Consider the following 12516-nt stretch of genomic DNA (forward strand, 5'->3'; position numbering starts at 1 on the left):
CATTCCATGAGCAGATGTTGAAATGCGGTCTAACTAAACCCTGGCCCCCAGACTTTTGTCTGCTGTCAGGGACGTTTTTGTGGTATAGGGGGCTGCTGCTCTTTGGGGGCCCAATAAATGTGGCCTATGCCTATGTCGCCAGCATGCTTCACAACCATTAATTTTTCCATGACCGATGAGTTTGAATCTGCTCCTCTCACCCCTCTTAGTAATGTTTTGTTGCAATACATGGAAGCCTGCAGCGGGCCTGGGTAGCGAGGGTGATCTACTTGTCTCAGTTCAATACCCCATGAGTCAAGTGTCAGAATATGAGACTAGTTGATGCACTAGGCCTACCATTGTTCATGTGGTGAGTGTGACCTCTTGGTCACTCCTTAGTAGATAGGGTTTAAATTTGATAGGAAGTAGGTATGCCGAATGGACCTGGGAAAGTTCTCTTATTTCTCCTATCAATTTTAGGATGTTTCCTCTACTGAAAATGTCAAAATTCCCCTCTGATTTAAAATGTGGAATGAAGAGTAGTTTGTGGGATTCTGGAGTCATGGCGGCAGACGAGTCCACCGATATCCTTTCCCTGCCTTGGATTGGTAGGGGTCCCTTAAGACCTACTTCTTGATGATATAGAGACTGATGGTTTAACTCCGTACTAATGCTGGGTATACTCCTCTCTTTCCCTCTTTGGTCCTAGGCTTTCTCCTGAGGCTCCTGGTTAGTGTAATCTGTTGGTGTAGGCTGATATTCTATTGCACTACAAAGCTCCGTGCTTATAGGTTTGATTTCCATGTGGACTAACTTTTTGCTGCCCAGCTTAGTAGTTAGGTTTACCTCTTTCTCGTCATTATCTGTTCCCTTTGTGGACTGTCTGGAGATAGGGCTTTGTTCCTTCCTTCTCTGACCCCCGTTTGCGGGAGATGGAAGTGATCTTTGGGAGCTTGAACTTGGATTGGACCGTTCCTCAGCTGTTAGAGTTTGCTTAAAGTCTGGTGGTGATGGTGAATTTGCATTGTCATTGCTGATGTTTGCCACAGATGACTGTTTTGGTTGTGCAAAGAATTGTCATATGTTTTTCTGCTGGTCCTTTCTTTCTTTTTTCCGTGCTTTCCTTTGCATCTTTTTTTCCTTTTTTGATTTTGGCAACATTGGGCTTTGTGGAGTACTGTAAAGGTATTCACCTCTGTTGTTGTAGTAGTGCTTGTACTCTTGTGGTTTTTCCCAATGTTTTAGATTCCTTCCTGTGAACGGATTGGTGACCTTCTGAGCTCTGTGTGCTCTATTTTCTGTGTGGAGGTCAACATAGATGGCACCCTTGATGAGTTTTCCCTGAATGTGGTCTTTTCTTCGCATTCAACTAATTCTAAGACTTGAAACTTTTCCCTTGTGTTTAGGGCCTGGGACCTAACTTCCATAAGTATTTCATTGAGAATGGGCACAGTTGCATGCCACTTAATGTACGTAATTGTACCTTTGGGCTCTGATAATCAGGTCGTTGAGGGCTTGTAGCTTTGAGTCGAGACACACAATATATTTGTCCATGATGTTAGGTGAATCAACTTGAATAGTTTGTTTATCCGGCTGATGCTTTATTGCAACTGCCTTAGCATCAGGAGACGATAGGAGTGGGACCCACAAGTTGGCTGGAACCTCCGACTGGAGCGGAGAATTTTGTGTGCCTTCCTGGAATGGACTTAAGGAAATTGCGGTGTTTGTCGATTCCTCTTCATTTTTTGGGATGGATTGTGGGGGAGGGGCCTTCTTGTCCTGCGCGATACTGGCCTTGCCCCCAGAAGAGTCCATATTAAAGAGTTCTATAAGAGGGTGGTAGTGAGTGCTGGCAGAATCCGTCTGTGCTGGATCCTTCTTTGTTCATGAGCTTGGGGATTGATCCTCCCAGCTGCTGAAATCCAAGGCTGTAATAGACTCTAGAGAATCCGCTTGCTCGGTTTCGGCCTTCATACTCCCAGATGTGAGAGGGGAATGTGCTTTTTGATTGTAGCTGGAATCTAGCCATTCAGGTTCTTGCAATTTGGTAGTTGGGGTTTTTGTGGGAAAGACCCCTTGGGATGTTCCTCGAGATTCTCCCCTACTGATGTATCTGTTGGTTACTGCGATCTTGGATGCCGGGCAGTTAAAAAGTCTGTTATTTTGTACCCCACTTTTTTTTTGCTGGCGGCGATGAGGGTGTTTTGAAGTCCTTTTCCCTCTGTTCTGTGGGCTGATTTCCTGCATTTAGCACGGCACCTGAGCATGGGAAAGTTTACCCTGTTCTTTTTAGTGGCCTTTTTCTCCCCTCATTTGGGCCCCCCCGAAGTCTGCCGGATCGCATTGTTTTTGCCTGCTGGTTCAATAATTAAATGTATTTGCAGCGGTGATCGTCTCCTGTGATATTATTGATGGTCTTTAATTCTGCTCTCATTTATGTCAGAGACTGCTGTTTCAGCACGCTGGGGTGGAAAAAACCCAGCTCTTCAGGTTGAGCAGTTCTGGGACTCTCCAGTTGGCGATAAAATTGGTATAGTGGTAGCTTCTATCCAGTGAAGGTCATTATGGCACAGAAGAAAGGAAGGATCTTGGGAGCTTCCAGGTGGGATGTGAGCAGGTCCCACTGGGGGATTCACAGGCTGTACCCAAACCTAGCTGGGATGCTTTTGTGAATCTCCCAGGGCTCACACTCAGCAGCAGCTGACTACAGCGACTGCACTCAACCAGCCCACCTTGTGCACCTCCATGCCTGAGTTAATTGGAGTCCTTCCCTCCTGCTGCTGGTTCTAGCGCTATCTGCACCACACAGGTGGGCCTTCTTCCTAAGCCGTGGGGTTGTTGGAACTTTTTACTTCTTCAACTTTTGCTTGAGGGAGGAGTGAGGAGGGTGAAGGTAAGAATTTGGTGCCAGATTGGTGTCCCCGGGGCACTCTGTTGTGCCTCACAACCCCCACGTTGCTGGAGTGTGGGTGGCAATTAACAATAGGGGGTGAGGTCCGGTTTTGTCAGGCTAGGTCAAGCAGATTAGGGTGATTTGGCCTCCCTCTGCCCTCCCGCTGGTACCACTGTTATGTAGCTGTTGTGCCGTACTCCTCCCTGCTCCCTCTTGCTGCTGTGCCGGACTGGACTGCTCCGCTTGTTAGGCTCATTGGGTCGGAATGGGAGGGCTGCCTGGGTTGCCTGGGTCAAGTTTGGCCCCTATGGCCCCCACCAGTACCCCGGTGCTGCTGCTGGAGTGCCGGGTTCCTCCCTGCTCAGTCGCTCGGTGATCCACTCCTCAGCCTGCGTTCACTCCTCTGCCATTTCTTTCTGTCGAATTTCTCACATGCAAGATGTGCAGAGTCTGGCAACCCAGAAGATTAACTGGTCAAACCTCTGGCATATAACTGCGCAAGTGGTGTGTGGTAAAACGTCTGGGGTGTTCTGCAGCTCCCCTCTTACCTCGAAGCTCTCGCTGCACCCTCTGTGAGGAACTGATGAAGAGTTTCACTTCTGGGTTGCAGACACTCTTACACCCACTGTCACACCAGACAGATGCTCTCACACCCACTCTCACAATAAGGGACACTCTCACCCCCACTCTTACACCTAATTAGACACTCTCACATTCACTCTTACACCCAGACACTCTTACACCCTCTCTCACACTAAGATAGACATTGTTACACCAAGTCACATCAACAGAGACACTCTCACACCTAGTTGCACACCCAAACGCCCTCACATCAAGACACACCACCTCACACCTACTTTCATATCTACATAGACAGTCTTGGACCCTCTCTCACACCAAGAGAGACACCCTGACACCCAGTCTCACATCCAGACATACACTCTTACATCCAGTCTCACATCAACAGAGACACTGCCGCACCCACTTTCTTAGCAAGATATACCCCATCATATTCACTTTCTCACCCAGACAGATACTTTTGCAGTCACTAACACAAATATACTCTCACACGTCTCTCACACCAGGACAGACACTCTCCCATACACTCTCACATCTAGAGAGATACTTCACACTCACTTGCACATCAGCAGAGATACTCTCACATTCAGTCTCACAGCAAGACAGAAACCTTGACACCCACTCTCACACTAAAAGAGATACTCTCACACCCACTCTGATGCCTTAGACACTCTCACACCCACTCTCACAACAAAACAGACATTCTTACAGTCACTGCCACACTGAAACAGACACTCTGACACCCACTTTCACATCCAGAGAGACACTTTCACACCCACTTGCACACCCAGACACTCTTACACCCACTTTTTCACCCAAACACACCTTCTCACACACACTCTCATACCCAGACACTCTTGCACACCCTCATAGTGAGATACTCTCACACCCACTTTCACATGCAAACACTTCCACACACAGAGACACACTTTCACAGCCACTCTCACACCCTGAGGCACTCTCCCGTAACCATAGTTGAAAATATTAAAACTTGAAACAACAGCTTTTATTAGTTGTCATCAATATGTTGGTAATTACAGGTATTCAGTGATATTGTGAGAAAAGAAATTAGATGTGGAATTGGCTTTTGAGAAAGCAGAAAAAGTGTTGCTATTTGAGGTACATGAATTAATAGAAAAAGAGAAGCAAGTTTGCTATTTTTCATGTAAAAGTAAGGACGGTGCTTGCAGAAACTGTTATGATCTTGTGTCCTAATGCTGCAAGAGAATGTTACAAATGTTATCACTATGGTAGCGCAGCCAGAGGAGCATGAAGCGAATGTATTAAAAAAAGACTATACTGTGAGTTGGATGCTAGAGTTCCGCTGGGAAAAAAGTATTTAAAAGTATGTTGAGGTGACAATACATGTGTTTATTGAAACAGGACTATATATAGCATTATTTTACATTAAATACTAAAAATAAATTTTGTTCTCCTTCATGGATCAGCGGGTCCACTCACAGATTCAGAAGAGGGGGCTGCATTGAGATCCATGGTGGATCTGCGGATCTGGTGAAAACTGGTATGGAATTGGGCTATCTTTTGAGGAGTGTAGGTAAGGGTTATCTATGATAACCAGTGAGAAGATGCATAGCAGAACTTACATGAAAGAGAGATTCTGACTGGCTTTGCGGTTGAGTAAACTTGAAAGCAAAGCTGAAAAGATTGCCGTTAATGGTTTACTAATTTGAGTGCGATGCACTATTCTTCTACTTGGTTTTTGAGTATTTTAAGTGAGAAGAAATTCTAACTAATTCTGAGAGATGAATATACAGAGCAAGGAAGATACTTAAGAGGTGTGTGTTGTATATCTTTTTAATTAAAATGTGTAGTATGTTCATAAGCATTAAAAGGAATTTAAACAATATCTATATGATAACAACAAAGAAATGCATAATAATCAGGAATTAAAGATTACAGTTACTTTTTACCCCAGAAGAGTCAACACTCCCATAGGGTACAGATTGCCTATATCGCAGGTTAGCTTGTTATTAAGAGTTGAATAATGTTGTTCCAAGTTTAAATGAGATAAATGCCGTCTTGCAGAACAATATGCTCAAAAATGTATTATCTTTGATGTAGAAACTACTACTCATATGATGGACCTAGCATCCTTGGTGTGGTTTCCCCTGTCTTTTTTACTCCGCTTCCTGTGTTTTTGACTGTGTGATGGACTTTGTTTTGCTGTTTTTTTAATACTCTGAGCACTTTACCACTGTTGACCAGTGCTAAAGTGCAAGTGCTCTCTGTGTAAACTGTATGTGTAATTGGCTTTTCTATGATTAGCATATTTGATTTACCACTAAGGCCCTCATGAGTGTGGCGGGTTGGCCTCTTCCATCCCACCACATCCCCACCTGCACCGCCAGGACGGTTGGACCCGCCTGGCTGGAGATTAGCATCTCTGATGCGGCAGTCCAATGAAGACTGCCAGCGGTATTAGGAGTTGGCTTTCAACCAGGGTTTTCGCAGCTGCAGCACCGCCACAAAAACCCTGGCAGAAAGGCTACCAGTGACAGGAAATTTCTTTCCTGTCACTGGTAGATGAATCCCCCACCCCCTTCAAGCCCATTTCCACCCACCCACATACCAGAATCCCCCACCCCCTACCAGAACAGCACCCCCACCCCCCTACCAAAACAGCTCCCCCTCCTAGTAAAAAGTCCTCTCCCCCACACCCCTTTTAGTACAGCTCCCCCCTCCCTGCGACATGCACAGACACCCACATTCACCCCGCATACACTCATTCACGCACATCGCATACACTCATTCACCAACATTGACATACATGCATTAACTTCAGCCTTCATACACACATTCAACCATGCATACACACACGCATACGCACACGTATACACACACATACACACATGCATACACACATGCATACACAAACACATACACAAACGCATACAGACACGCATACACACTTACATTCATACACCCAGACAACACCGATGCACACATACACATACAACACCCCCCACCCTCCCACCCTCCTCCCTTGTCGGATGCCCAACTTACCTTGTCCGGCACAAAGGTCGTCTGCCAGTGAACGGGAATGGGTGCCTCTACTACAGACAGCACCCTGCCATCAGGACAATGCCAGGCCATATTTCAGGTCGTAATACAGCTGGAGGAGTTCTTTTGGTGGGGTAGGGCTGGTGGTGGAACCGCCTATGTGCCTCCGACTGCCAGAATGACTACTGGAGGATTTCCTCCCAAAATGTGGTGGAAATCCTGCAGTACTCATAATATTGTGGTTGGAAGACCACCAGCACTGATGGTCTTCCAGCCACCCGCAGTTTTGGCAGTCTTGTGAAAAGACCGCCAAAGTTGTAATGAGGGCCTAAGTCCCTTCTAAAGTGCACTAGAGGTTCCAAGGGCCTGTAAATCAAATGTTACTAGTGGGCCTGCAGCACTGATTGTGCCACCCACATGAGTAGCCCTGTAAACATCTTAGACCTGTCACTGCAGTGTCTGTGTGTGCAGTTTTGCACTGCCGATTCGACCTAGCAAGTGTACCCACTTGCCAGGCCCAAACCTTCCCTTTTTGTACATGTAAGGCACCCTAAATTAGGCCCTAGGTAGCACCATGTATAGGGTGCAGTGTATGTTAAAGGTAGGACACATACTGATGTGTTTTACATGTCCTGACAGTGAAATACTGCCAAATTCGGATTTCACTGTTGCAAGGCCTATCTCTCTCATAGGTTAACATGGGGACTGCCTTTAAATATCTTTTAAGTGCAGTTTCCCATTGGGACAAATTGAGCTAAGGAGTTTGGGGTCTCTGAACTCACAATTGCAAAATACACCTTTTGGTAAAGTTGGCTTTTGGATTGTCAGTTTGAAAATGCCACTTTTAGAAAGTTGGTGTTTTCTTGCTTTACCTTTCTGTGCCTCTGCCTGCCTGTGTATTGCACGGCTGGGTCAGACTGACAGCTGGTTGTTTCTGATTTCCCTTTAGACAGTGACACAAAGGGAGCTGGGGTGTAGCCTGCATATCCTGATGAGTCTCCTGGGCTAGAGTGGGGAGGGAGGAGCTGACACATAAACCTGAAAGGGCTGTGCCTGTCTTCACACAATGGAGTCTCCAACACCCTGGTGTGTGTAGGGGCCAGGCATGGGCAAGGCAGGATCTTGTGAACAACAAAGACTTTCCTTTGAAGTATGCCTGCTTCAAAGGCAGAAAGGAATATAATTAGTGGATTTAAAACCCCAGGCTTTTAGATTACTTCTGGATCAAGAGGAACCTCTGCCAAGGACAAGAGCTGAGGAGCTGGAGGAGGAGTACTGCCCCTTTGCCTTTGAGTGTGTTTTGCTGAGTTAGCATGTGTTAGACCTGGCCCTTTTTGCAGGGTCATCCCCAAACTTTTTGCCTCCTTCCTCCTATTTTTTCTGACCAGATTTTGTTGGCCTGCTGACCAGTGCTAAAGTGCATATGCTCTCTGTATACATTAACTGGTAATTGGCTTTTCCATGATTGGCACATTTGATTTACTAATATGTCCATAGTAAAGTGCACTAGAGGATCCCAGGGCCTGTAAATCAAAAGCTACTAGTAGATATGCAGCACTGGTCGTGCCACCCACATCAGTAGCCTTGTAAACATGGCTCAGACCTGCCACTGCAATGTCTGTGTGTGGAGTTTTTACCTGCCAATTCAGCCTTGCAAGTGTACCCACTTGCCAGGGCCAAAACCTTCCCATTTTATACATGTTTAAGCATCCCTAAGCTGGGCCTTGGGCACCGTGCAGTGTATGTTAAAGGTGGGATATATACTGCTGTTTTTTCCATGTTCTAACAGTGAAATACTGCCAAATTCGGTTTTCACTGGTGCAAGGCCTATCTCTCTCATAGGTTAAGATGGGGACTGCATTTAAATATAATTTAACTGCAGTTTCCCTTTGAGAGCAGATGGAAATGTGGAGTTTGGCATCTCTGAACTCACAATTTAAAAATACATCTTTTGGTAAAGATGTTTTTTAAATTGTCGGTTTGAAAATGCCACATTTAGAAAGTGGTCATTTTCTTGCTTAAACCATTCTGTGACTCTACCTGCGTATGCATTCCTTGTCTGGGTCAGACTGAAAGATCGGCTGTTTGTGAATCCCCTCTAGATAGTGGCACTAAGGGAGCTGGGGTGTATCCTCCATATCCTTATGGGCCATCTGAGCTAGATTGGAGGGAGGAGTGATCACTTGCACCTAAATAGGCTGTGCCTGTCCTCACACAATGCAGTCTCCAACCCCCTGGTGTGTGTCTGGGGCCAGGCCTGGGCAAGGCAGGATCTTGTGAAAAATAGAGACTTTCCTTTGAAATTTGCCTAATTCAAAGGCAGAAAGGGATATAAGTAGTGGACTCAAAACCCAGATTTTCAGATTACTTCTGGATTCAAGAGGAACCTCTGCAAGGAGAAGAGCTGAAGAGCTACAGGAGGAGTACTACCCCTTAGCCTGTGACTGTGTATTGCTGGGTTGGCCTGCAGTTCCTGCTTCTTCCTGAAAGAGGACAAAGACTGGACTTTGTGGTATATTCCTGCTGGTGAAAAACGTCCAAGGGATTGGACTGTGCTTGTCTTCTGTTTTAAAGTCTAACAACCATCAAAGACTTCCTCTGCCAGCACCTAGACTCTCTGTTGAGACCAACTGTTACCCTGTCCAGTCCCTGGGCCCTTGAAAGGTGAAGCTGGTAGAACAAGGACTGGAATACACACATAGGAAGCCGTGCGGGAAAAGTGTTGACGCACTACTGCAATGCGGCTGTCAAAATGACATGCCACCTGCCTCGTGGCTAAAATCGTCGCATCACCTGCATCGTGGCTGAGAAATCTACACATCACCTGCATTGTGGCTTGAGAAACAATGCAACACCCTCTTGCGGCTGCTGAAATTTATGCAAACCCCATGCAGCACGGTTTTCCATCACCGCGCGGCTGGATTTCTCACACATCCTTGCTGGGTGTCAAAGTCATTGTGACCCTGCGTGGATCGGAGGTGCCCTGTCCGGAAATCAGCACATCTCTCTCTTGAGGTAGAGAACAATGATACATAGCCTACTCGACTGGAGAAGAAATTATGCACGGGCTCACTTGCGAGGAAGGAATCAACGCATTCCTGACTTTTCCTATGCACACTCGCCTATGTGGCTTTATCTTTGATGCAAGAGGTACCTGGTCCAACAACATTTCCATTGTTTTCTATGGAGTAAGACTCTTTTTATTTTAAAAATGTATATCTTGACTTGAGTATGTTGGATTTTTGTCATTCTGGTCTTGTTTGATATGGATAAATATTGCATATTTTTTTAACTGGTGTGGTGTCTATTTTGTAGTATTTTCACTGTATTACTGTGTTTGTTGGTACAAATACCTTACACATTACCTTAGAGATAAGCGTGACTGCTTGCGCCAATCTACCAAGGGTGTGAGCAGGGGTTGCTTAGGAGTGTAACTCCCTTAGCCTGACTAGAGTGAGGGTCCCTGCTTGGACAGAGTGCAAATTGACTGCCAATCATACACCCCATTTCTAACACTGGTGATCAACAGTGAGGATAGAACTTGTATTTGTACTTGACATACAGTGATTAAGTGTACACTACTGTTTTCAATGCAGGCCATTACGCAACCACATACTGTTTTTTCCTTTTTGTTCTCTGGTGTCCTCTGGACGTATTGTGACTTTTTGGACTCTGGTTTTTGGTTGCACCTGTGAAGCCTATGCAGAATGGAAGTCAACTTCTGGCACTTGGAGATCTATACAATGAGGGAGCTAAATGTTTTCTGCAAGGATAGGGGGCTGGCTGTGAAAAGAAGGTTCAAAATGTGGGTTCTTGAGACAGCCCCATTTTAGTATGAGATGAAACGCTGGGAAGCAACCATACAAGATGGTCCTGAGGAGGAGGACTGCTCTGATGAGGAGGGCAGTGTCTCTGAGAGGGAACCAGAAAGAGAGTGTTGACTCCTAGCTCAGGAGCAGTGGGTGAGAGAGCTGGATGAAGAGCTTGAGAGAGCTGAGGCTAAGAGAGCCTTAGCCAAGGAAAAATAAATGTTTGTAGCTCATGAACTGAGCTGTGAATAGCTGAAGCTGGAAGCCATGAGGGCTGAGTCCAGTTCAGGAAAAGTCGTATGTCTAGTACTGAAAAAGTGCACATGCTCAGAGACTTGGTGCCCAACTTGAAAGAGGGGGGTGACAGACACCAGGAGGTTCAGGGGTATGATGTAGCTCCAGTGGTATGCAGAATCCCTGAGGTGGATTGGGGAACTGGAATGGGCAGTCATATTCCTTGTGGTAGGTCGGACACTCTACTGGCTCTAGGTGAGAGTTGCAGGGACTGGGGTCCCCCCCAGGTAGAGGTCCTGGTTGTGGAGTGTAGAGATAAACCAGAAGCTTGTGGGTTGAATGTCAGAGACAGTCAGGTACTGTCTCATTAGTCTCAGGAGGGTGATGTGGGGTACTTTTTCAAGGCAGAGGTATTGGATGGTTGGGTGAAGGGTAGTTTGGTTAACTCATGTGAGGGGCTGTGTGATGGGATTTCTGTAGAGCGTATGTCCAGCCCTTGTTTTCCAGAGCTACGCCAACATCAGGTGGAGTTTTAGTTCTATGACCCCAGGGAACTTGCACTGGAGGCAGACATCTGGGTGAGTACCACAGGGTCTGAGGAGGCATTTGTAGGTGCTTCTGAAGGGAGTGGCTTAGGTATTTCCCAACCAGGTGAGATGGGAAAGGCTTGCAGTGTCCTGGATAGGTCCCAGTGTAGTGGGATGGGTGAGGGACCCCATGACTAGTCTTAGAGGAGAGGGAATGGGGGTAGGCTGAGTCCCAGGATTCCCAAGATCCAGTCCCAGAGTCTGGAGGGTTCCATGAGGGAACACCAGGAGGAAAGTCTAGCCTGTACCGTAGGGCCATCTGCTGAGGCAGACCCCATAGTGTCAGGAGAACTTGGGGGGCAGCTGTCACCAGGGTCCTACCAGTTCTGGTGTCTGGCAGTACCACTCTAAGTGAGGGGGTGGAGAAGTCCGGACAGAGGGTTGAGAGGGGGTTGCAGGCTCCAGTGGAGAAAGTGGAATGTCAGGGTCAGCTCTGAGGGTAGAGCCCCCAAGGAATGACCTTGGTGATACAATTTCTGGGCTGGGGGATCCAGGCTCTCCCAGATGGGCAGAGGTCAGGAGACTGGTGCCAGCAAGACTAGTGCAACCTTTAGGGAACGTTTTTCCCTTGTGTGGGGTAGGTATGCTCCCCAGGATGTCGTCCTGGATTGCCAGGCAGTGGTCCAGTCTGAGGGTACAGACCCTAGGCTGGAGGATCAGGTGCAGGGGGTAAACCCTGACCTGATGGTGGACAGTTAGCCCATTCATCCCACCGGTGTGACTTCTAGGGGTACTCTCATGGTAGAGGGGTGCCGAACCCTGGGAGTAAGGGCAAGGGAGAGAGAGACTCACCTCTTACCCGGTTCAGTCCAAGGGTGACTTTGGGGGTATCGCTACTAGGTAGAGGGTACAGAGCCCCAGAGGGATATACCAGTGCCAGGCAACCATCCCTGACCTGGTAGGAGGGAGAGTGGACAAAGAGGGCCAGGCACTGGGGGTTACCACATCCCACTCTTCAAAGGCACAGTGGTTAGAGAGCCCTGAAAGGCCGGTGGCCTGGCTCTCATTCCTGCCGCTGCCACTGTGGGTTGTTGTCCTGGTGGAAAGAGTTGCACTGGGGTGGGGGGACACCAATGTGTTGGCCATGGTGGTACTGTCTGTCCACTGGGATATATCTGTGAGCAAAGTAAGGTTAGGTGATTCACAGATGGTATCCGCAGGTGAGGAGAATGGTTTCCAGGGGTTAGGTTCGAGGGCCCTTAGAATATGGACAGAGGGATCCAACTGGGTTCAGGAAGGTGTAGAACTGGAACATGCCCTTGCTGTTGTGGACCACGTTCAATGTTCTATCATCCCAATCAGGGAAGTCCATCTAGGTATTGATTGGTCTTCCCTGGCTTTAGGCTGATGAGGGGTTGTCTTGGACCTGTCCCTTTTTGCAGGGTCATTCCTAAACGTTTTGCCTCATTCCTCC

Source organism: Pleurodeles waltl, chromosome 5 (assembly GCF_031143425.1).
Source record: "Pleurodeles waltl isolate 20211129_DDA chromosome 5, aPleWal1.hap1.20221129, whole genome shotgun sequence".
Classification (NCBI taxonomy): Eukaryota; Metazoa; Chordata; class Amphibia; order Caudata; family Salamandridae; genus Pleurodeles; species Pleurodeles waltl.